The following is a 24018-nucleotide window of genomic DNA, read 5'->3' as shown; positions in this document are numbered from 1 at the left end:
CCCATATGTCAGTACCATTAAAATGTAAATATCCCGCACCTAACCACTTCTTGTGAGTTGTGAATGTGAAAGCGTCGATGTCCATTTGAACGCCGCTGAAAGGCCCTCCGAGTTGAGAACTCCTCGCGGGCAAACGAGCGAGTTGAGACGCTCGGCCTACGCCTCCGAGATAAGTTAGCCCAGTGGGTAAGACACTGGACTTCTGAGCATGGTTCGTAAGTTCACAACTCACTACCGCCAACGTTTTCCTTTCGAATTTGTTATGTCTCAAAGCGAAGGTTTCTTTGCCTCTTCCTTCGACTTTCGCACTGCTGCTGCTGCTGCTACTGCCTGGCACACCGCATCGGGGGTTGGTTCAGAGCGCGCGTAAACACAACAGGTGCGGCAGAAAGGAAAGGCGACGCCAGAAGCTCGTTTGGACCTTTGCACCGCGTCGAATGGGCACACTGCCCTCTGGAGCTTTTTGGGCGTCGCAACATTAGCCTCTTGACAGATGTGATTACCCGTGAGCTCCTGCAAAAGAATTGCAAAAATTGCGGCGCTTACCTTTCTACTATCGCGCAAGCTAAGAGGGAAGCTACATAAAATGGAAGAGAAAAGGAGGGAGAGGAGGCAGAGAATGGATAGAGCCGACGCAGTCGCAAAACGAGTGAATAACAGCCTTGCCACTCTTCTATTGCCGTTCCCATACAAGGGAGGGAGGGAAGGATAGGGAAAAGGTGACGCGAGAAAGCAAGGAAACGCTACTACTATAGACACGACTGCGGTTGCAGGCAATTGGGTTAAATTTAAATTCAAGGTACGGTACTGTACGTTTCCGCTATTTCTGCAAAACATTCGTGGGGCAGCAACATTTATAGGGGAACAGGTTACCGGCGAAGCTGTTTAGGCTGCAAAGATGGGCTGAATACATGGGCTGCGTACATATGAAATCATCTTTTCTTTTTTTGCATTTGGCACCACACTACGCCGACACCTCTGACGCAGGTGGCGTTATAACCACAGAAGCGCAGGCCGCGTGCACAGGCGCCTTCGCCACACTCTTTCCCCCTCTCATTATTCATCAAACAGAATTGAAACAAATGAATCGCACGAAGGCCAACTTGCTGCACTATCTTACACACACACACACACACACACACACACACACACACACACACACACACACACACCCATATATATATATATATATATATATATATATATATATATATATGTGGGTGTGATCGAGAAGAAAGGGAACTGAGGGGCCCGATTTTTATTAATCATATCATGAAAAAAGCCTACGAAACAGACACCAAGGATAAGAATGGGGAAATTACTTGTACTTACTAATTGAATTAAAGAAATACTAAATTCATGGAAATTAAAGTGGATAAAAAAACAACTAGCCGCTGGTGGAGTACGAGCCCACGTCTTTGCATTGCGCGTGCTATGCTCTTATTAAATGAGGTACCACGGCGCCGCTTTGCCATTCACTTTCTGTGGTATTTATGTTTTCTTCCGTACACAAAAAAACCAAAGCCGCGCGAAAATAAAGATTGCTTGTTGGGCTGCGGATTCGAGCCACCGACCTCCGGGTTGCGAGACCACCACGTAGAGTCAGCCACTCGGTTTTTTTTTTTTTATTCTTGCATGCAATCACCAGTAGTGTCAATCCAAGATTGTTACATTACATTTGAACATACAGGAGAAGCAAATGCACGCATGGTACGCAGTCCAGTGAAAGCCCCAAATTCGGGCAAACAAACACAAGCGTCCAGACTCGAAATCCATTCAGGTGCGGGATCAGAAGTAGCAAACACACTACGCACTTCAGCAGCCTCTTCTCGAAAGATAGACTTTGTTGAGCGAGGTGTCTCGGCATGTCTATCGATCACTCGGCTTTTCCATAATGAATGAGGTCCTAATAACATGAACAAATCATATGGTGTATTACTGGCTGTCTTTTTGAAAGGAAGAAACCGGATATCATAAGATGTGAGAGAAAAGTCTTTTTCGATAGTTTTTTTCTAAAAACATCTTTCTTTAAGCTGCACACCTCCACCCTGCCGGTTAAAACGTGGCCTCAGGAAAAAGGACTATTGTAGACTTAGTAATCAACCGGAGACAATAGAACATTGTTTTATACTTTGTCGTGACGCATTTCATTTTTGGAACATTTTACTAAATACTATCAGCCACTGTCGGTTCATCATACGCGCCGTTTAAAGCGGGGTTTTATACGCATGAAGAAGTACACGCAGCGCCAGGCGAGAGCCAATCACAGGCGTCCCCTCCTTCCTGAGTAGGAAGAGAGTGTTATCGCGTGTTCGCTAACCTCGCGCCTGCCGTTTACCGCCAGTTAAGGCCCTGCAGTCAGAGGGGGAGGCCGCGTTTGGTTTGTTCTGTCAAAAAGCACGCTGCATTGAAGGAACGGCAGCGGGAGTGCGACGTGCGTCGGGCGTACGGCCGAAGATCAGGCGGCGTTTGATGAACGCCGCCGAGAACTCGCTCGAGAAAGGGCTCGTCGTCGACCTGCCGACCTCGCCGTGAGGGAGCGCGAAGTCGAGGCGTTACGACAACGAAAAGCCACGCATCCCGTGCTTCGTTTTCACTAGGCTTCCGAGTAGTGAAAAGGCGGCGGTCATTTTTTTTACTACTTTATCTAACCCTGGGAATGTTAGCCAGCACCAGTACTCACGAACTTTGGCGGCGGATGTTGAACGTCCTTTCTGCCGCAAGCGTCACGAGTACATGATCAATTTGGGTGACGGCAACTGGTTAATAAACCCATACATGCTAGCTGAAGGCGTCAATCTTGCCGTATTCGAGACCCTCGTGTTGTAATCAACGAGAGCAAAAGAAACCGAGGGGCCCGATTTTTATTAATCATATCAGAAGAAGCTGAGTTGCGCTTCATGCGGTGGACCGGTCTTAGAGACAGGTTTTTAGCAATGCCGTTTTCTCCTTTCCTTCTTATCCTTTATTTTTGCTCTTCCTTCTTTTTTACTCCTCTTTAACACCTCCTTTCTATTATCTTTTATTTCCCTTACCTCCTTTCCCCAGCACAAAGCATATAGCCAGCCGGTCTGAGAACCGGCTGGTGTCCCAGTCTTTCCGCCTATTTCTCCTCCTGCTCCTCCTCCTAGAAAGCAGGTTAAAGGCTGGCGAGAAAAGAGCACTGCGCGAGCACAGCTCGTGCCTGTTCGTGCGTTACTTTCGCGCTGCAAGAACACGACGGAGCGAGTACGGCTCTCCGAGCTTAGCGACTCCAGAGCGGCGAAACACGCAGTCGCTCGGGGAAACTCGAGCGCTGCCAAGAGCGCCGCCGCCTTTTCATTACTGCGCGCACGCTAAGTAGTAGCGGTGACCAAGCGCCGAGCTGACAGGTGCGCTCTGCTGTGATTTACGGGTGCTCGGAGCCACACGAGGGCGTTTCCCAGCTGCTCATCGCATTCGCTCCTTAATGGGCGGCTCACATAAGCCGCTGTATTGAGAAATATTCGCCTTGTAGCAGAGCACAGCTGCTGTGTGGCCACGGTACGTGCGCAATCAATGACTTTTTTTTTTCTACGCCGCCAAATCTGTGGTGGTAAAGGGAGGAAACGGTCCTCATATGTACGTCTTTATTTGCTGACTGTGCGATATAACTACGCGACGTGATAAATTCTCGCTTGTGTTTCCTAGAACTGAGGTAATTTTCCACGGTGCTCATATTTAATTGAAATCGCGTACAGTGAGAATCAGTAGACTTCGGTTAAATTAACTCGAATGGACGGTGAAAATTTGTACGTCTTAAGAGAAGTTGTTCTTAATAGGAGAGATCAGTGGAACTCAATATCTATTATTCCTCGTGTGTCCATACATTCACGACACAACATCATACATAAAACGGGCAAACACCGAAAAGCATCTAGATGGTAAATACGTTTTTGCATGTATGATTCGCATGACACAAAATACTGATTTATGCATTCTTCTGGCATTCTTGCTTAAGGTATTCAGTAACTGTCGCTTGCCGGCGCTATTCAGTGCCCTCGTATTCTCTAACTAATGCCACCAATGTATGACTAATTAATAACAAACAAAAATAATATAAAATACAAAACGTGATAGCAAAGATGCCAAACATATGCCGGACTGGCCGCGCATATCAGTCAAGCCTGCTAAATGTGCCACAGAGACAGGCGCATTACTTCTGCCATAAAACGTACGGCTGACGCAGGCATCTCTCATGACTTTAATTTAAAAAGCCCATTTATAGTTGCCTTGTTGGTTTGGTGCCCCTCTCTTTCATTTATTACTTCCGTATAGATAGGCCATAGGTAAAACGTTTGCGTAAAGGAGTCAACAATAAAGAGCATCGTGACGAAAGGTCGCAATAGCTCAGGCGAATGCGGATGTCAAGAGCGGATGCAGCGAGAAGATGCTGCGCGCTTGTACGTGAGCTCACATTGTCCCTGTCGAATTCGGCAGACTTTACAAACCAGCGCATTCGTCCCCTGGATTTCCAACCACGGCTCTACCTTCCGCAAGGCTTACCGCGACGGAACGTTACTCTCATTTATCCTCTTTGGCTTGCAGTAGCATTCACTAATGCCTACTTTTTTCTCTTCGAAATATTCAGAAGCACAGAATGTGAAGCTTAAGGAAATAATTGCACACCTTTCATGCGGTTCTCCTCGTTTAGCTGGACAAAGAAAGGTCCTCCGCACCACGATCGACAAGCTTGACAACCACCCCCTTACGAAAAACAGACTTGTTGGCTTTTGGTGCAGCCAAAGTCAGCCCAAATTGCGCTAAAAGTGCTAGTGTGTGTGCTTTTTAAGCATCGGGACTAACAGAAAAACTACAGTCGCTGTCAGATACTGTGTTTGTGCAGGCACATTTAGTTCATATGTTCTCTTGTTTCATCACCCTCTTTTCTGACCTTACCCCATCTACCGGTGCAGAGAGTAAACAACCGGGCGGATAATCTGGCTAACCTCTTTGTCCTGCTAAATCCTGCTAAATGAGAGGGGATCTTCTTGGCTTAACAAAATTAACAATAATAACCCTAAAATTTAGGTGGGACCCTCAAACACAGAATTCAAATTACCCTGCTCAAACCATCCGCATGGTTATGCAATTTTCCCTTGTTATATCTAGCGGAGAAGTTGTACTCTTGGAGAGTGAGGCTACATCGGAGCAAGCGGCCATTTTTGTGTGGCATTTGATTGAACCACGTCAGAGGACAGTGGTCGCTCTCGAAGATGAACTTCGCTTCGTACAAGTAACACAACAACTTCTGGGCGGCCCAAACTAAACAAGCGCATTCCTTCTCTGAAGCGCTGTAGGCTTCCTCTTCTTACATTTAGTTTACGGTTGGCATAGAGGATAGGATGCTCCTCGTTATCGTCGCCGACCTGACTAAGTACCACGCCCATATTTCTGTCGCTTGCGTCGCATTGAACTGTGAATTCCTTTGTGTAGTCTGGCGTGCGAAGCACAGTACGAGAAACCAATAGCGTTTTCAAACTTTGGAAAGCGTTCTCTTTGTCCTTATCCCAGTGTACGCTACTCGGTGCTCCCTTTCGGAGGGCGTCCGTTAATGGACTTGCCATTTGCGAGTAATTCGGAATGTACCGTTGATAGTACCCCACAAGTCCCAAAAATGAACTAAGGTCTGTTTTCGTGCGCGGCTGAGAAAATTCTCCAATCGTAGCTATTTTCAGCTCGACCGGCCGTCTCGTGCCCTGGCCGACAACATGGCCCAGATAAGTAACCTGCGAGCACCCAAATCTGCACTTTTCCGCTTTCATGGTTAAGCCGGCTTCCCTCAAACGTGAGAACACCTGTTTGAGGTGCGATACGTGTTGTTTCCAGCTGTCCGAAAAAATTGCTACATCATCCAGATATGGCAAGGCGAACTCCTGCAAGTCTTTTAGGACAATATCCATTAACTTAGAGAAGCTAAACGGCGCGTTCTTCAGCCCGAAGCTGAGTGTGAGAGGGCGAAAAGTGCCCACAGGCGAGATGAATGCGGCATAGAGGCTGGCACTTTCTGAAAGGGGAACTTGCCAGTACCCCCGCACGAGATCTATAGTTGAAATTTATTTAGCAGCGCTAACACTTTCAATTCGTTCCTCAATGTTGGGTACCGGGTACAGCTGATCCCTAGTGATGGCATTTAACTTCCTGTAGTCAACGCACGGAGAGGGTCCTTGTTAGGGGTTTCTACTAGTATTAGCGGTGACGTGTAGTCACTCTCAGCGGGCTCAATAACTCCCAGCTCTAGCATGCGCTGTATCTCTGCCTCCATAATCTCTCTCTCTGTCTTGGAGACACCCTGTAAGGCTTTGATCTTACGGGTTCGGTTGATGTCAGCTCTATTTCATGCGTTATTAGTTCGGTTCTAGCTGGTCGATCGCTGAATCTGTCGAGATATTCCCCTAACACCCCTTTTAGCTCATCTAGCTGCTCGGGTCTAAGAGCCTGCGAGCTTACCGAATGTTTTACTACTTCTTCTAGGCCGATTTCAGAGTGGAGGTCGCCCTACACTCCTTAAACTTGGTACTAGTGCCACGCTGCTCTTAGATGGTATAGTTAACGACTCCGCTCCCCTCTATATATGGTTTCATCAAATTGCAGTGATATATCCTCACCTCCTTCCTGCGACCGGGCATTTTCAGAGCATAGTTAGTATCTGAAAGTTTGTGCAACACTTTAACGGGCCCATCCCAGTGAACTTCAAGCTTGTTCTTTCTTGAAGGTTTGAGGATCATTACCTGGTCTCCGGCGTTAAACGGACGAAGCCTCGCATTCTTGTCGTAATAGAATTTGGCGTTCTCTTGAGCTACTCCCATGTTCTTTTCGACTAATTCTTGGGTTGCGCTTAGCCGTTCCAGCAGATTTAGCACGTATTCAACCACTGTAGGACTCTCTCCTTTTTCCTCCCGCATCTCTCTTAACATTCTCAGTGGAGAACGGAGTGTCCTCCCATGCAGTAGTTCTGGCGACAACCCTGTCGCTTCGTGTGGAACCGTTCGCAAAGCAAACAAAGGTGCCGGCAGACAGTTCTCCCAGTCCTCCTTGCGCTCGTAACAGAGCGCACGCAAAACTCGCTTGAGCACTGAATGCCACCCCTCTACATTGTTCGACTGAGGGTGATAGACGGAACTGTGTATTAACTTTACCCCGCACTTTTGCAAGAATGTGGAAGTCAGTGCGCTCGTGAATACTGACCCTTGATCCGCCTGAATTTCGGCTGGAAACCCAACTCGTGCAAACACTCTCAAAAGCGCGTCTACTACTTCGGTAGAGCTGAGCTATTTCAGAGGGATTGCTTCTGGAAAATTTGTAGCTGGACACAGCATGGTAAACAAGTACCGGTGATCCGATGTTGTTTTTGGTAGAGGCCCTACCGTGTCTATTACAAGTCGTCTGAAAGGCTCTGTTATTAAGGGCACTACCTTCAGTGGAGCTTTCCATGTCTCACTAGGTTTACCAGAGCGCTGGCAGGCGTTTTCTACGTCTTTGAAACAGCCAGGCCAGTAGTATTCCATAAGCAATCTTTCTTTTGATTTGTTTATGCCTTTGTGGCCTGACCACCCATTTCCATGACAGAGACTCAAAAGGTCCTCCCTGTACTTAGTAGGTACGACTAGCAGATCTAAAATCCCACCCTGTCGATCTCTGTAGTGCCGATACAACAATCCTCCTCTCTCATGTATCGTCACGTTACGCCTAGCAATGCCTTCTTTTGCTGTGTGGTGTAATTTAGCAAAGCTGTCATCATTCTTTTGCTCGGCTGGCAGTGACTCTCTGTCCACACGTAAGAGCTTATCAAAGTTCTTTGAGGCCGGTGATAATACTAATGACCCTGCCTTGCTTGCGATTGCGTCATCTTGCTCGTCCTGCAGGCTTGAATTTTGAGACTCTAGTGCTACGCCCTCATTGAGCTGGTCAGCTGGCAGGCTCTCCTCAACTGTTTTTTGTCCCTCGGGCCTAGCTCGGATTCGAGTATAGAAGTTATCCCTTTTTCTGCTTCCGCTGGAGCAGCTTGTGCATTTTCAGCCGAAAGCGACGCGATCTTACGAGCTTGGCCTCCCGTCAATGCCTGTACTACGCCCTCTCCCAATTTAAGCCCTTTGTCACGCTGTAACTGATTCGAACGATTCGAAAAGATGTAAGGGTACTGCAGTGACAAAAATTTCGAAACTGCAGCCTCAGTCCCTAACTCCCCGAATGGTACACTGATTTTGACTTTGGCCATGGGCAGACACACGCTGTGTTCTTCTACAACCAGTTTGATCCATGCTACTTCTCGGGTGAAGTCACCTACCGCACGTAAAACGGATTGACAATGTCCATCGTGGCGGCACTGTCTCTTAGCACCCTGCATGGTTTGCCATTAACTTGCAGGTCGTGAAGATATGGGCTTAAAAGTTCCATATTCTCGTCTTTTTCCTCCACGTAGGAGAAAACTACGCTAAGCTTCCCGCAGATTACAGCTATATCTGCCAGTTTGTGGCAATTATAACAGCGGATTGGCCTAAAAGATTCAAATTTTATTTTCTGTTCCTTTTGTGCGGTTTCCCCGTTAAGTTTCTCCTCGCTTTTTTCTGTAAGCTTTTCCTCCAAGTCTACAGGCTCTGATCGTCTAGTCTGCGAACCCTTTTTGAACGGAAATGGTTTCCGCGGCCTATTTCAATCGCCCGAATTACTGTCGTCGGCGTTCAACTTTCTACGCGTTGCGTACTCTTCGGCTAAATCAGCCACCCTTTCTACAGTGCTTACATTCCCTCTGTCTTGCACCCACACTTTGACAGCTTGGGGGATGCTTTTGTAAAACTGATCTAGACACATGCATTCAATGATCATGTCTCTGCTGTCGTACGCTTCCGCGCTTTTCAGCCACTCGACAAGGTTGGCCTTTAAGCCGTATGCAAACTCCGGATACCCCTCGCTATCTTTCTTGCCTGTGCTCCTAAACCTTTGCCGAAAAACTTCGGCTGAAAAGCGGTATTTCTTCAGGAGACTAGCCTTAACTTTTGCATAACCATATGCATCCTGTGCACTGAGTCGTGCGATTACTTGTGCCGCCTCACACGGCAACATAGACAGCAACCGCTGCGGCCATGTACTCGGACCGAAGTTCATCTTCTCGCAAGTCCTTTCAAAATTGCTTAGGAACAAGCCTATGTCAGTCCCGACCTCAAATGGCTTTAATAGCCTGTCCATGCGGTATGATTCTGCCTCACTTGATCGTCCCAGAGCCCCTTCACTTCCTTGAGACAACTCCAAACGCTTGCTTTCAAGTTCCAGTTGCATTTTTCTTAACTCGCGATTTTATCGCGTTTCTCTCTCTCTCTTTCCCGTTCTCCTCTGTCCCGTTCATCTCTTTCTCGTTTCCGTTCCCGTTTCTCTCTTCTTTTCAGAAGTTTCAACCCCATTTCAATTTCTTCCTCACTGGCCTGTTCGGAAATTAGCTTCAGTAATTCCGATTTTAGCATTTCCTTGCGTACATCTAACCCAGTTCCTCACCAACAATCAACAATTCGTCTCTCAGCAGTGTTCTTAACTCCATGATTGCTGCTTTACTGCCTTGATCCTGCTCGCTAAATCTAGCTAGGAAAACACAACCTAGCTAACACTCAACAATCTAGCTTCCCTACTGCTCTAAACAGAACAACCACAAAATGAAGCCTAGAGAGTCAAAGCAAGAACGAAGCACTCACCGCAGACACAGCACCACGTCGCAAAGTCCATCTCACCGCTGTCAGCCAGTTGTTAGGATTGGAGGCTCAATCCCATCGCTCGTAACCCGTTGTCAAGATTAGAGTCCGGCATGAATTAGAAGGTAGCTGGCCCATGCCATCGTCCAACTTATCCACGCTGAGGACGTTGATGAAGGGAAGGACTGCTTCTCATTGAGAACGAGGAATATGGGTTTATTTACAGTACCTACATGCAGTTCCTCAGTCTAGCATGACTGCGAGAGAAAAGTACATCAGTCTAACATGACTGCTTGAGAAAGTACATCAGTCTAACATGACTGCTTGAGAAAGTACATCAGTCTAACATGACTGCTTGAGAAAGTGCACTGAGCAGCCGCACAACAGCGGTTTATAAACACACGGTCCTCCCCCGATACCCAGGTGACGGAAACGGCCGTCCCGTCATCGTAAACACGTCTCCTCTCTGCGGGACTGTTTAGACACACACACACTCACACACACACACTTCCCTGCGCGAGGTTCATGGTCCCCAACCGAAGTCAGCTGGATTTCGTAGAACTCGGGGCTTGTGTCAGGAAAGGTGCCTTTTATTCCCCGAGCTGACCCCCGCCGCGCGGTCGGTAGCCCATTGTCTTGCGTCTCCAACGGCGCGTGGGAAGAGGGCTCAGTAGACGTTCCCGCGGGCACTCCCCCCACTTGCGGCAGACCAGGTTGGCGGTGTCGGGCTCAGTAACAATAGTTGGTCCGCCCAGCGCGTATGGTAACAATGGCGACGAGGCTAGAGCGTGACGCTGGCGTTCCAAGAAAAAATTGCCGCCGCTGTCGCAACTGGCTGGCAAAACTTGAACCTCAGCGGGCCGTCCTTAACAGGCTCCACCACGCCAGCCGTCCTGACGGATGCTTTAAATTCGCTAGCCAACACAAGGCGTGATGGTCGCTGATGACTTCGAATGGCCTGCCATATAGGTAAGGGCAAAATTTCGCTGTAGCCAAAACGATGGCGAGGCATTCCTTTTGGTTGTAGAATAATTGCCTTCCGCTTTTGACAACGACTGGCTAGCGTATGCTATCACATGTTCATGTCCATCTTTTCTTTGGACTAGGACGGCACCGAGGCCTAGGCTACTGGCGGCAGTGTGGATTTCGGTATCGGCGTCCTCGTCGAAGTGCGCGAGTACGGGCGGCGACTGCATGCGTCGTTTGAGTTCTTGAAATGCGTCGGCCTGCGGCGTTTCCCACTTGAACTCGACGTCACATTTAGTTAGCTGTGTCAGCGGCTCAGCGATGCGTGAAAAGTCCTTGACAAAGCGCCTATAGTAGGCACACATGCCAAGGAATCTACGCACTGCCTTCTTGTCGATGGGCTGCGGGAACTTTGCGATGGCAGCTGTCTTCTGCGGGTCGGGGCGGACTCCAGACTTGCTGGTAACGTGGCCTAGGAACAGAAGTTCATCGTAAGCGAGGCGGCACTTTTCTGGCTTCAGAGTGAGCCCTGATGACTTGATGGCCTCTAATACTGTCGCAAGCCGCCTAAGGTGATCGTCGAAATTTCCGGCGAAGACGACGACGTCATCTAAGTAAGCAAGACAGGTCTGCCACTTCAATCCTGCTAACACCGTGTCCATGACGCGCTGGAACGTTGCAGGCGCCGGGCACAGTCCGAATGGCATGACCTTGAACTCGTAGATGCCATCTGGCGTGATGAAGGCGGTCTTTTCGCGATCTCTCTCGTCGACTTCTATTTGCCAGTAGCCAGACTTTAGATCCATCGACGAGAAGTAGTTTGCGTTGCAGAGCCGATCTAATGCGTCGTGTATCCGTGGAAGGGGGTACACGTCCTTTGTGATCTTGTTCAGTCGACGATAATCGACGCAGAAACGTAAGGTTCCGTCCTTTTTCTTCACGAAGACAACAAGAGATGCCCACGGGCTTTTCGACGGCTGGATGATGTCGTCGCGTAGCATTTCGTCAACTTGTTCTCTTATAGCTTCACGTTCTCGCGGCGAACCTCGGTAAGAGCTCTAGCGGAGTGGTCGAGCCCACTCCTCGGTGATTATGCAATGCTTTGCTACTGGTGTCTGTCGAATCCTTGATGACGTCGAGAAGCAGCCGTTGTATCGTCGGAGCAGACTTCTGAGCTGTTCTTGCTTAATCATGGGGAGACTTGGATTAATGTTGTAGTTTGGTTCGGGAACCATGGTCGTCGGGGTAGATGCGGCGGAATCCGAGAGGACAAACGCATTACTGGTTTCCAGAATTTCCTCGATGTACGCGATCGTCGTGCCCTTCTTGATGTGCTTGACCTCCTGGCTGAAGTTTGTCAGCAATACTTCAGTTTTGCCTCCGTGCAGTCGACCAATCCCTCTTCCGACGCAAATTTCACGGTCGAGCAGTAGACGTTGGTCATTCTCGATGACGCCTTCTACGCCGGCAGGTGTTTTGGTGCCGACGGAAACGACAATGCTGGAGCGAGGCGGGATGCTGACTTGACTTTCGAGCACGCTTAAGGCATGGTGACTACGAGAGCTCTCCGGCAGTATCGCTCCATCTCCTGACAGCGTTGTCGACTTCGATTTCAAGTCGATGATTGCGCCATATTGGTTCAGGAAGTCCATGCCGAGAATGACGTCTCGTGAACACTGTTGTAGGATAACGAAGGTGGCAGGATAAGTCCGCTCATCAACGGAGATTCCAGTCGGTGTGATGAGGTGTCCTCCAGCGGTCCGAATTTGAGGGCCTTCCCATGCAGTTTTTACTTTCTTCAACTGGGCGGCGATGTGTCCACTCATGACGGAGTAATCAGCCCCTGTGTCGACTGTGGCGGCGACTGCGTGGCCGTCGAGAAGCACGTCGAGGTCGGTTGTTCTTTATCTTGCATTACAGTTTGGTCTTGGCGTGGTATCACGGCTGCGTCGCGTTGACCTGTGGCTGGTATGTGACGTCGTCAGGTCGTGTTTTATCGTCGTACTCACTGCTTCCACACTTCGTCGGGACGGCGGCGCGTCGTTATGTTGTCGAGGTAGTTTCTTCCGCGTCTTTGTCGGCGGCGGAGGATCTTCGTCAGTTCGATGAACAGCAAGCGCACCTCCATCGGTTGCTTCCTTTAGTTTTCTGGATATGGGCTCGCTGACCGGCCCCAGGCTGGGCCAGTGTATGGTCGGCGCTGCGGCGACAGGTAGCGGCCTGGTGATGGCGAACGAGACGGTCGTCGACGGCTCCACTGAGTGGCGGCGAGGTAGTCGGCGATATCGCGAGGTCGTTCACCAACCTGTGGTCGCGGCGCGTTAACGGCGAACCCTCGCAGTCCCATCTCCCGGTATGGGCATCGGCGGTAGACGTGATCCGCTTCTCCGCAGTGGTAGCAGAGCGGGCGGTGGTCAGGAGCGCGCCAAATGTCCGTCTTCCTCGCGTAGCGGTGCTGGGTGACGGGTGGGCGTGCTGACGGCGGCGGCGGTGGACGACGTAATTGTGGCGTTAAAGGGCCCTGGCGCGGTCGTACAGGGGAGCCTTGGCGGTGGGCGACGGCGGCGTAGGTCATCGCTTCCGGCTGGGGCTGCGGTGATTCTGGTTGCACCTCAGGAAGTCCAAGCGATCGGTGCACCTCTTCTTTCACGATGTCGGCGATCGAGGCCACTTGAGGCTGCGACGAAGGTAAGACCTTGCGCAGTTCTTCGCGCACAATTGCCCTGATGGTCTCGCGCAGATCGTCCGTGGCCAGTGATTGAATTCCTGCGTAGTGGATTGGGCGAACTTGTGCCCTCAAAAACAGGCTACACTCAAAGAACAACGATAGCGGCGAACACACTCGGCGATCGTCGAAAATCTGATCAGCGGGTAAAGCGCGTCGGCTTTTATACAGCAGTCGTCGAATGTTACAGACTAATGGTTGGGACTCGCGTGCATTCCACAAAGTTCTACACCATTCGCGTCAGGCGATGAAATCAGATAACACGATGTTCTGCGACAACAGACAGCGGATAGAAGCATCGATAACTTTCCAGAAACTTCGGATACATGCAGGCGCGTCCCGTGCTGTGCGATAACATTTGTTAGGCGGCGAAACATGGTAACCTGATAAAGATAAGTACACGTGTCAATATGAACCTCATTTACTGGGCACATCTTCAAAAGGGCACAAATGCGGTTAACATGCGATGTTCTGTCAGAGATCTTATTTTAACCACTTCCATATGTTGTTTTCTCATTCACAAAAAAAAGCAATCCCAATGTACTGCGGTTACTCTGAAACGAACAACAAGAACTCGAAGTGTATGGATTGTGAACTTACGCCTCACGAAGATGTTAAGGAAGGATTGGGGCTGGAAATTACCTTTTTAGCACGGATATTTAAAGCATTGTAGGTTTACGTCTCTTTTTTTAAACACATATTCTAAATGTCATCAACACGGATCAAATGGAAAATAAGTTATGGACCAATACTGGAATGGAACAATAATGGGATAATACGGACCAATTAGGCATGTCACCATAGGGAAGATATCATTTCCGAAATAATGAAGACACACTGATTCTTTTTGTTCAATACCTTCTAGGGAGGTTATAGGGCTTGAAAAGGTCATTCGGGCGTTTTTCATTAGATTTTGTAGCAATGTTATCACTTTGTGCTGAGTTAATTTTTTTTCGTTGTCGTTAAATGTCAGACGTGTAATAATTTTTTGTTAATAAAAAGTTAGAAATATGAACACTACCTCATCTTGTTCCTGACAAAACTTCAGCCCAGACACTACATTGAAAGCAGGTTTTGGCGAAGCAGTTTGGAAATGATAGTTTTCCTAAAGGTTTGCTTCGACCAAAAAGTGTAAACTGAGAAAAAGCGCTCAAGGATGTCATAACACGCTATTTTATTTTATATCCAAAAATAATTAATTAAAGTACCCTAGGTTTGACCCACTTCTTCATTTTTAACCCGCTCTGCGGCAATCGCTTTAAGTCATCATCGCTTTTTTTTTTCAGCTTCAGAGCAGTCCAACGCCCTTGTCTGCGCTCGTAGGCAAGAGCGCCGTAGCCAGAATAATGCCTTTCTTTTTTAGTACAGACGTGTCTCACATGGGCTCCCGCTTCTCGTGCTTCTCACCCCGGAACAAGGCCAGTGACGAACCCAAGTTTTGCACCGGTGCGACCGGCAAGACGAGAGAAACCGGTGGACACTAGCCACTTTCGGGTGAGTGCACCTTATCTCAAGATATCACGCGTTATTCCCGACGACCGCCCGCCCGCCCGGTTAAGCCTAATGCCAGAACCAGCTCTCGCAATCTCGTCGGCAGAAACACCCTCGCGCCGCGCGCCGCGTGAGCACGAGCACACGAGCGCTCGCCCACGCTGCGGCGAAGAGCCCCTACGATGAGCCGAGAGGCAGCTGCTGCATGCGAAATGTCAAAGAACCAGAAAGAAGATGAAGCAAATGGAATGCAAGCAGACCGGACGGAAGAAAACACCGGGGAAGATACCTGGAATTGTGGCGCAGAAAGCGGCCGAGCAATCGAAGCGGAAAGCGCCTGGATCTCAAGAAACAAGAAAGCCAAGAAGAACACCTCGAATTCAAAGACGCCGGCAAAAAAAAAGAACAACCGATGAGCAAACGCCCAATCCAGCACCTTCACAGCAACAACGCAGACCCATGATGCCGCCCCTGCCACTTGACGACTTTAAAATTGCCTACCGCCCGCAAGCAGGTCTCGACCTCGCAACATGGAACACCGTCGCAATCATGCACGCCATCGGTAGAGCGAGTGGACTACTGCAGCAGGACTTCAATGACAAAGTACGCGTACAAGTACAGAGAATCGAAAATTTAATCATCGCAAGCACGGCCGACAAGGAAGACGCCAAGACGCTGGTCAGCATCAACAGAATACAGCTCGGAGGCACTTACCACAACTTCAAAGGCAACATACGAACCCCTGACGACGTCTCGCGAGGCGTCATCAATGGCCCCGTACCAGGAACAAGCACCGCAGAGCTTATGGCAGGAATCCGAGCATCGGCACGATACACCGTTCTTCACGCCCGAATCGTTGGTCAATCGACCGCGGCAGTCGTATTATCGATGTCGTACTACATCATCTTTCAGAGCGTAGACTTCCGCTGCAGACCACATCGCAAGTCAGTGCAGTACTGCCGCACCTGTGGCAACACGGGACACCGCCAAGACGTCTGTCCGAAACCGATCCGAGATTTTTGCTACAAATGCGGCAAGACTGGTCAACCACACGACCATGACTGCAAACCGACCTGCAAGCTCTGCTGAGAAGCGCACGAAACTGCAAGTATAGAGTGCAAGAAGAGACTGAAGCCAAACCCTCCACCCTACAACATACCGCAACAGCGCCTTAACAGACTACAAGAAAGAGACAACCACTGGAGTTCCAGCAGTGAAGAGTTCCCGGAGCTGGGCACCTCGTCCACCAGCTCGAGCAGTGTCAGTGCGAGCAGCTCGCCCAGGCGCTGCAGCTCCAAGCCAATACTGAGAAGTGCCTCGCGCTCACGTTCCCGCTGTCGCTCCCGCTCAGTCAAGCGCGCGAGCTACGCCGACGCGTTAACCCATTAGGGACCGGTTTCTTTTTTTTCTTGATATCTTGAAATAAATCCTATATGTTAACTTATCTTTGTACTAATAATTCACATGCAAAAAATTATTACTCTTGGCTAATTAGTTTTTGAAATATAGCCCGTGACCATATGGTCACACTGGGCCCTTACGCTACAGCAAAATACGCGAAGTGAAAAACATTTATTTGAAGCCATGAAACATCACAAAAACCATACATAGCGAATAGTCGAGCACTTATTTAGTGTGATATGGTTTAAATCATGGAATACACATGCCGTCGTCATACTCTGCGCATTGTGTGTGCACTGCGCTGTTGCAATTATCTCATGCAAACCTCCACCTCTTGCCATTAGGTATTGGTGCAACAAAGTTGGCCACTTGGTCATACCGTGTACCAGTCAGGACATCACCAGTTTTTGGGATTCTGCGTTGCCCAGGTCCTCTATGCTTATTGGCCCATCGCATCAGGTAGCTTTGTGAAATTTGCCTGCGGAATTCCACCTGCGTGACGTTGAACCCTTTGCTACGAAATAGCGCCCAAGCGTTGCTGATAGATACATCACAAAGTCAAGTGAAAATTGGCCACCACCACTTTTTGCCACGGATTACAATCCTGTGGGCGCCTACATTTGCATCAATCTGGTCCGTACCTCTCATAAAACTTGTACTGAGCAACAGTGTTTTTTGCGGGCCACCTCGATTTGCTTCTTCTGAACACGAGAGTACCTGTCTGCAGATGACATTGGCTCTACGCGGTGAATGGTGCTTACGATCGTTTCTACAGAATTGTCCAGAATTGTTGTCCAGCGAACAACAATTATCTCATTGTCGCTCAGCACGGGCTCTTCGTGCCCGCGTGGTTGGCGCTTGACGAATTGTGGTCGAGCGATAAGGCACTCTTTGGGAACACGGTTCTGCTTCACTGTGCCCCTGCCTTCGTAGCCCTGCGCCTTGAGATGCCTGAGTAGCGGCATGCCTGTGAATAAATTATCAAAATAGAAAAAGAAAGGAAGGTCGTGCGTCTCTGCTGCGAGTTCATCCACCATTTGAAGAAGTCGCGCCGCTGCTTTTCCGAAGTCCTTTTCATATTTTTCAGATGTTCTTGGATCCCCTGCTTGCCTTGATACACTTTGAAGTTTACAAGGTATCCGTTCTTGGCGTTTAGGAAGCATACTTTATACCCGAAGCGGATAGGCTTTCCGCGTATAAGCTGTTTACAGCCATCACGACCATAATACTCAATCATACTTTCGTCATAGCTCAGGTGACGCACAGGTTGAAAGTGCTCCAGAATCCTTGCTTTCAATAGTGCCATCAATGGACGCAAGTTTACCAACTTGTCACTAAGCGTTAGGCTTGCATTTCGCACAGTGCAGGAATCGCATTATCTGTACGAAGCGATTTCTTCGCATAGCATTGTAGGCCATCGTGTGGCGCATATCCAAGCCGCTGTCCCAATAGCACTTTTTCCCTGGCAAGCGGTTATAGCCGGACAAAACCAGCACTCCAAGAAAACCTAATTCTTCTTTGGTAACCTCCGGATCTGGCATATTGAAAAATAACGCATACTTTCTTGTTTGTTCTGCTAGCAGCTCCACGACGGCTTCGTCAAAAAGGATTTCGAACAACTCAACAGGTGAAAAGCCCCTGTAAGCAGCAAAGTTTGCGTAGGGAAATATGCCAAGGCTTTTCTGGCGATCCCCGTTCGTCCACTTAGAAGCAGTGGATAATTTCGCAGGAATGGCCGCATCTACTACGGCAGAAGAAACCCCTCATGTTCCGTCACGTTGCCCGCCTGGGGTCGTCATCGTCCGAGTCGGATCCACCAATACGGCGTCCGTCAGAGAAAACCGTTTCAGCGCCGGCTCATAGCTGCCGCCAGATTAGATTGTCAATGAGCCCGCCTGAGTCTTCATCGGCCGACTCTTCATCCGAATATAGGTGCTAGCCTATCGCGGGTCGATATAGATCACTGACACGTCGTCATCGTCTTCTTCGAGTATCTTCGCTATTTATTCCAACATCAACCTATTCAGACATTAAAATAAGAAATAACCACTGCGGGAATGCCCCAGCAGCCGTGCAAGAGATGAGAATGCAGTTTAAAAAGAAAAAGAAGTTAAGTAGCCTAAAGGCCTAGCGTGACCATATGGCGACGCGCAAGATAACACGCTCGTTGACGGATAAATCAAACATAAATCTTTCAGAAATGCTCATCGAAGGTCACATATTCGAAGAGCAATATGGAGGTAAGGATATCGGACTATTGCTTAAACAAGTAGTGAAAAAAAAAACACATTACCCCTTGGAGTGATGCATGGCGACGCTACTCGCACAGCAACACTTATTCCCGCCTTTGCGAGGGGCTCCCACAACACGACTGACACCTGCTGCCACTTGATATCCATAAAGGGAACTCTCATCTGTCTAACGGCATGTCAGAGGCGATTTTGGTGCCGTTTTGTTAATCTTAATTAAATGAAATCCACTGTGCAGACTAACGTGACCATATGGTCACGCTGGTCTGTAATGGGTTAAGCGGCTCGAGCGACTCCGGTGGTACGAGCAGCTTGGATGCATCGGCCGAAGCCGCAGTCATACGGGTCCTAGAAAACAAACAGCACAACCAGCAGAGCAAACTGCAGAATCAGCACAGCCAATTGCAAAGCCAGCAAAACCTCATAGACAAGCTACTCCGCAGTCAACAGAAACAGCAAGAGCTCACCGACAAACTGCTTCAAAAATGCAAAGAACAACAAGAACTCACAGACAAGCTGCATCAAAAATGCCAGGAGCTCGAAAACACAACAGAGAGTCGGGAACGACGTTGACCAAGGCCGACGTTGTCCAATCAGCAGTCAAAATTGTCCAATCAGCAGTCAAAAAACAGCCGCTAACTTCGAAAACAAGAACGCCACGTTAAACGCCAAAATAGAGGGGATCGCGCCACAGCTCAACAATTTTATCGCGCACTTAAAGAATAACTACATCACCAAGGCACAGCTCGACAATTCGCGCCCCACGACTCGGAAGAAGGCACGGGTGAACAGCCACAGCGACTCTCGCTCGGTCTCGCCCACTCGCGATCGCCAACGCGAATTCGAATCCATCGATGATGGCGACCCCTAACCACAAGGCAAAGAACCAGCATTCAACTATACGCATATGGCAATGGAACTGTCGATCATACCGCCCTCGACACACCAACCTACAAGAATTCGTCAAGTTGAATCAACCCGACGTCATAGCACTACAGCAAACCAAGACGCAGAACGTCCGACTGCAAGGATACGCCACATATGCACAATCCCGACGAACTGCCATACTGGTGAAGAAAAGTCTCACAGCCCAAAACACGACGTAGAGAACACCCAGATAGAACACACCTTAATCGAGGTTTTACCGGAACGGAAGACGCAGAAAAGCCTATTCGTAGCCAGCGTGTACAGCCCGCCTCGCGACCAGTTACCGGACTTGATCACTTTGTACGAGAAATCAGGAAATCCACGAGCGGACACCAACTCGTCATAGTGGGAAAGCTTAAGCCTAAGCCTAAGCCAGAAAAGTCTAAGCCAGGAAAGCTTAGGTAACGATCACCATATCCTCCAATTGGATGTAGCACACCCCCGTAAAGACCAAGACCGGTGTTGCACAGCTAACCGAATGGAAATTATTTAGGAACAAGCTAGATTACGGAGCAAGCATCGACGAGTGGCTCAAAAATGTATTAGACACAGCAAAACGTAACACCGAGATCATACAACTCGATACCGATGCACCCGCGGTCGACGCGCACCTCCTCCATCTCTGGGAGGCTAGAAGTGGCCTCTTGAAGAGATGGAAGCGACAAAAGCTTAACAGAAAGCTAAAGACGCGCATTGCTCTCCTTACCAAGCAGGCTCAAGACTATGCGGACCACCTCGGCAGGCAGAACTGGCACGCTTTCTGTGACAAGCTACAGGGGACTCTGAGCACGAAGAGGACCTGGCACCTCCTACGCGCACTCCTGGCCATTGAACCCACCAAAACGAAACAGAAGCAACATCTCCACAGTTTTATCCACAACCACGCCGGATCAGAAGAACACCTTCTGCGAGAACTACAAAAGAAACTATGCGGAGACGCACCCTCTACCGCGTCAACTCGCAGCAAAGAATACTCTGGAAAACCGAATCCAGAACTCGACCGACCCTTTACGCAGGCCGAGATCCACGTAGCCCTATCCAAGCTGACTAGAAATACCTGCCCTCGTAAAGACTGGATCGTTAACAATCACCTACGCAACCTACCGCAGCAGGCCACCGAGGCTCTCCTCCGTTACTAAAACGAGTGCTGGGAGAAAGGAGAACTGCCTGCTGTATGGAAGCACTCGGAGATCACCATGATCCCCAAGCCCAACAAACCTCTCAGCTTGGAGAACCTACGCCCGATCTCCCTCACCTCGGGTGCGGGAAAGCTTTTCGAACATATGGTGCCCCACCGCATTACCCAGTACCTGGAAGACAATGGCCGCCTACCAGACACCATTTTCGGCTTCAGGCAGCACCTCTCAACGCAGGACGTACTCTTACAACTAAAAGAAGGCCTTCTAGATCACCTAAACAATCGACACAAATACTCCATAGTGGCAGTAGACGTCAAGGGAGCCTTTGATAACGTTAGCCACGACGCGATCTTCAACAATCTCAAATGCACCGGCTGCGGCACTAGGACCTACGCATACGTCAGAAACTTTCTGATGGACCGCAAAGCAACCGTCGGAATCTGCAACATCCGCAGTGAAAGCTTCCTCCTTCCAAAGAGAGGCAGCCTGCAAGGATCGGTCATTTCACCGCTACTCTTTAACGTAGCTATGATCAAGCTAGCCCCACTCCTCGAGACCGTACCCGATCTGCGTCACGCGATGTATGCTGATGACATCACGCTCTCGACCAGAGCTACGAACGTTGGAAGGCAAGAAAGTAGCTTACTAGAAGCCGTAGACAACATCGAAAGCTATCTCCGAAACTGCGGCCTCCGCTGCGCCCCAGAGAAGTCTGAGCACCTCGTCCTGAAAGCAAGAACGAGAGGCCGGCTACCCAACTACGAAGGGCCCGACTCCAGCGTCACCCTGAACAGGACAACAATCCCGAAAGTCGACATCATGCGAATACTTGGACTCCACATCCGCAAAGACGAATCGGGAGCTGCCAGCCTACCGAGACTAGAACGCACCCTTTCGCAACTCACTCAATTGGTCAAGAGGATCTCAAGCCAAAGAAGCGGGCTCAAGGAGCAAGACACGCTAAGAATAATACAAGCACTGCTCACCAGCCGCATCACATACGGTACGCCGTACCTGGCTTTGAACAACGCTGAAATAGAAAAGCTCAACATCATGATAAGGAAGGCAATCAAAGTCGCCCTGGGACGCCCCGCCATGGCCTCTACTTCACGTCTCCTTAAGATGGGCGTCCACAACACGTGGCAAGAGTTCGCCGAAGCGCACAACAGCCAGCTAGAACGACTCAAGCTCACGCCCACAGGGAGATCAGTGCTCCGACACCTGAACTACAGCGAGATGTATGCCGCAGACACGGACAAGAAAGAGCGAATCCCACCGGACGTTCGAGAGTGCATTTGCATCGCACGTGTCCCGCGCAACATGCATCCCGTATACCACAAGAGTAGAAGACAGGCTAGAGCCAACGCCATCAAACGAAGTTTCAAGCATGACCCCAATGCCCGCTACACCGACGCGGCCAAGTATCCGCATCGAAACGCGTACGCTCTCAGCGTCGTAGACTCCCGAAGCTGCGAGCTAGCATCCGCAACCATCAAGGCACGCCACCCGGAAACGGCTGAAGAAGCGCCCATCGCTCTCGCCACCACCACGTGCACAGACGCAGCGGTTATATTCACCGACTCTCAGGCCGCCTGTAGAACCTCCTTGAGGGGCCGCATCTCGGCCGATGCATTCAAGATACGAAAATGACGAAGCACTCCGCTCCCGTACACCTGCGTAACGTGGGTACCCGGACACGAGGGATTAGAGGGTAACGAAGCGGCCCACGCCGCTGCCCGCGAGAACGTCAGCCAGGCTCCCCTCTCCCCACGCGCTCTCTGACCCGCGACAGAAGAGGCGGAGGCCGTACCCACCAACTATTCGGCCATATTGCAAAATTACAGGCTCGATCGTCGAGTGTACCCTCCACCGCACCCTAAACTCGGCAGAGAAGAAAGCCTGATCCTTAGACTCCTGCAGAGTAATACGTACACTCACGGAAGGATGATGCACCGCCTCTATCCGACGCTCCATGGCTACCTCTGCCCACTGTGCAACGCACCCGACACTCCGGCAGACTTGCTTCTGGAATGCCCGTGGCAGGATGGCGGCGAAATGCAACCAGAAACGGACGCAAAAGGAGCACAAGAAGCAAACGACCTATTCGAAACGTGGGAGGCCAAGCTAACCCTCGTGGACCTGGAAGACCAACGACAACTCGTTGCCAGGGCCAAGAGGGCAGTCGAAGCCGGAGGGTTCCTGGACTAAGGAGCCTTCCCACCTTACGGTGATACCCGGCCTCGCTCGAGACACTGTTTCGTATAATAAACGTTTCTTTCTCTCTCTCTCGTTACACTTCGGCCAGCTGTGCTCTCGAAGGAAGGTCTCCCATGACTAAAGCGCGCCAACAACAAACTTTTTAAAGCGGGCATTCACTCCGTGTTTCGTGCCTCACAACGTTCATGGGCGCTCTGTACAGCGAGCACGCGCCATCGTCACGAGAGCTGATTTTCTTTTTTTCCTACAGCGAAGATTGCAGCCAAACTTTGTAATGAGGTTCTTTATACGTGTAGGATTCTAAAATAAACAAAATAGAAAATGCCTTTTTTCTGGCGAAAATCGCGATTTTAGCCCCCCTCTCCCCTTAATACCATTGTAAAATCTGCAGTATGATGTACGCCTATGGTTTTACGACACGAATCACGCGGGCTTCATTAATATTATTGCCTAATGAGACTCTACTTGTCGTAGCACGAAACCAATGGGAGTTCATGCTCTTATGTTGAATAATAATAATAATATTAATAATAATAATAATAATAATAATAATAATAATAATAATAATAATAATAATAATATATTGCATTTCTCGGTTGTTTGCATCGGAGCGAACAACCGAGAAAAGAAGACATTCTTCAACGACGTTTTATTCGAATGCACTAGGATAGATATTCCGGCAGAAAACATTATATCGTACTTCACATCGTTACACTGGCTCAGAATTCTGGGTTTGAAATCAAGAGGAATAAAACGCGATCACTTGGTTTCCTATTAATACTTTCATTGCCATTATTAGTGCATTCAAATTGTTTAATTGATTTCTTTTTGTAGTTCACGAAAGGTCACTGGTACCAATGTAAGCAGGTTGTGCAAGGCTGACCTCGTAATTCGCATAGAACAATGTATAAATATAGCGAACAATTCGAGATCCCTTAGTAATATTACATGGGACGAAATGGACAGATTTGTGTCGCTTGTAACTGTATTTCAACAATATCTTGCTTTCTGGTTAACATTATTTGGAAGATATATCACACTTTCTTTTGCCCTGTAACTGTACCGGGCAACATTCTCTTACTCTCTGTTATTTTTGTTATCCAACTTTCCTGGTTATACCGTTATTTTTATGTAACAGGCGGTTTATGGACCCAATAAATAAACTCCTTGTGCTCTCGCGCGTCCCTCATTCAATTTACACCACA

General features: G+C 49.2%; 1 long non-coding RNA gene across 1 annotated transcript; it reads right to left on the bottom strand.

Annotated features, from left to right (window-relative positions):
• Window positions 1-239: 239 nt before the first annotated feature.
• On the bottom strand, window positions 240-22764 carry LOC140216002 (uncharacterized). The gene is made up of 2 exons (XR_011892646.1): window positions 22529-22764; window positions 240-513 (listed from the first exon to the last, which is right to left on the bottom strand). It is a non-coding gene; the product is annotated as an uncharacterized lncRNA (long non-coding RNA).
• Window positions 22765-24018: the final 1254 nt, after the last annotated feature.

The sequence above is a fragment of the Dermacentor andersoni genome, chromosome 2, assembly GCF_023375885.2.
Source record: "Dermacentor andersoni chromosome 2, qqDerAnde1_hic_scaffold, whole genome shotgun sequence".
Classification (NCBI taxonomy): domain Eukaryota; kingdom Metazoa; phylum Arthropoda; class Arachnida; order Ixodida; family Ixodidae; genus Dermacentor; species Dermacentor andersoni.
This window is presented reverse-complemented; position numbering and strand designations above follow the sequence as displayed.